We start from the raw sequence: 2,500 nt of genomic DNA, 5'->3' as shown, positions 1-2,500 counted from the left end.
TAAATAATTTTCATATAAGTATTAAGTGTAAAAGTCATATAAGTATTAAGTTTATAAAGTCATGTAAGTAATAAATTTTCATATAAGTATTAAGTTTATATAAGTCAAAAAGTCATACAAGTAAATAATTTTCATATAAGTATTAAGTGTAAAAGTCATATAAGTAATAAGTTTAAAAGTCATACAGGTAAATAATTTTCATATAAGTATTAAGTGTAAAAGTCATATAAGTATTAAGTTTATATAAGTCAAGAAGTCATATAAGTAATAAATTTTCATATAAGTATTAAGTATAAAAGTCATATAAGTAATAAGTTTAAAAGTCATACAGGTAAATAATTTTCATATAAGTATTAAGTGTAAAAGTCATATAAGTAATAAGTTTAAAAGTCATACAGGTAAATAATTTTCATATAAGTATTAAGTGTAAAAGTCATATAAGTATTAAGTTTATAAAGTCATGTAAGTAATAAATTTTCATATAAGTATTAAGTATAAAAGTCATATAAGTATTAAGTTTATATAAGTCAAGAAGTCATATAAGTAATAAATTTTCATATAAGTATTAAGTATAAAAGTCATATAAGTAATAAGTTTAAAAGTCATACAGGTAAATAATTTTCATATAAGTATTAAGTGTAAAAGTCATATAAGTAATAAGTTTAAAAGTCATACAGGTAAATAATTTTCATATAAGTATTAAGTGTAAAAGTCATATAAGTATTAAGTTTATATAAGTCAAGAAGTCATATAAGTAATAAATTTTCATATAAGTATTAAGTATAAAAGTCATATAAGTAATAAGTTTAAAAGTCATACAGGTAAATAATTTTCATATAAGTATTAAGTGTAAAAGTCATATAAGTATTAAGTTTATAAAGTCATGTAAGTAATAAATTTTCATATAAGTATTAAGTATAAAAGTCATATAAGTATTAAGTTTATATAAGTCAAGAAGTCATATAAGTAATAAATTTTCATATAAGTATTAAGTATAAAAGTCATATAAGTAATAAGTTTAAAAGTCATACAGGTAAATAATTTTCATATAAGTATTAAGTATAAAAGTCATATAAGTAATAAGTTTAAAAGTCATACAGGTAAATAATTTTCATATAAGTATTAAGTGTAAAAGTCATATAAGTATTAAGTTTATAAAGTCATGTAAGTAATAAATTTTCATATAAGTATTAAGTTTATATAAGTCAAGAAGTCATATAAGTAATAAATTTTCATATAAGTATTAAGTATAAAAGTCATATAAGTAATAAGTTTAAAAGTCATACAGGTAAATAATTTTCATATAAGTATTAAGTGTAAAAGTCATATAAGTATTAAGTTTATAAAGTCATGTAAGTAATAAATTTTCATATAAGTATTAAGTGTAAAAGTCATATAAGTAATAAGTTTAAAAGTCATACAGGTAAATAATTTTCATATAAGTATTAAGTTTATAAAGTCATGTAAGTAATAAATTTTCATATAAGTAATAAATTTTCAAAAAAAAAACAGTGTGCAAAAATACTTTTGATGTTATAAGTTTGCTTATAACCATAGAGAGCTCTGAAAATCATATAAATTACCTATGGATATTTGAGTTTGTAAATTTTAAATGGGTCAAAGTAAATTTTCCATACGATTTCGGGTTGGTGAGGTCAACGTGGCAGCAAATATTTATAACAAATCTGCACAAATTTTTTCAAATTGACATGACTGAAATAGTACTTATATGAAAATGATTAGTTGTATGACTTTATAAGTTAGTACTTATATGAGAATTTTTTATTAGTGAAAACTAGTTAATATATGTTATATCTCTATATATTTCCATATATTTTAGTTGACTACGCTTTTTTACTGGTATGAAATTTTTCATTTAGTACTTGTATGAGAATTTTTATACTTGTATGACTTTATGAACTTAGTATTTATATGAAAATTTTTATACTTCTATGACTTTATAAGTTAAGTATTTATATGAAAAAGTTTTATTTTATAAGTATTTCAGTAAGTAATTTGTATACGTAAATTTGTGGATTCTTTTTTATTCCTGGTACCTGCTGCAGTTAGTTTAAATGGACAAATTTTGTTATATTAAAACAATATGACGAAATTTAATATTCTATACTTAACCAGTAGCATATGAAAGAAATATTTTAACTTTCTTTTAAACTATTCTTATTACACATAAAATATATGTGCTAATGGAATTGTATTAAATTAAGTGAAATATTTATGGTTATTACGCTCAAAAAAATACTTTCATATCATATATTTATTAATTAAAAATAAATATAATTGAATTTGAAATTATTAATTTCAAATCAAAGAAAAAATGTATATATTCTTAAAAAAGATATATACACATTATGCATTGAAATAAAGTAAAATGTATAAAAAATGATATTATTTGAAAGTTTAGCTAATATAAGAAGAAATATCGTTCTTACATAATTAAATAATAATATGTATAAGAGAACGAAAATTCTTTTCACGATAC

At 19.3% G+C, this 2,500-nt stretch overlaps 1 protein-coding gene across 2 annotated transcripts in view; it reads left to right on the top strand.

Annotated features, from left to right (window-relative positions):
- Positions 1–2,500, top strand: part of LOC125779143 (uncharacterized) — a 252,983-nt gene that overhangs the window by 119,528 nt on the left and 130,955 nt on the right. The gene's annotated exons all lie outside the window — the stretch shown is intronic.

The sequence above is a fragment of the Bactrocera dorsalis genome, chromosome 6, assembly GCF_023373825.1.
Source record: "Bactrocera dorsalis isolate Fly_Bdor chromosome 6, ASM2337382v1, whole genome shotgun sequence".
Classification (NCBI taxonomy): domain Eukaryota; kingdom Metazoa; phylum Arthropoda; class Insecta; order Diptera; family Tephritidae; genus Bactrocera; species Bactrocera dorsalis.
This window is presented reverse-complemented; position numbering and strand designations above follow the sequence as displayed.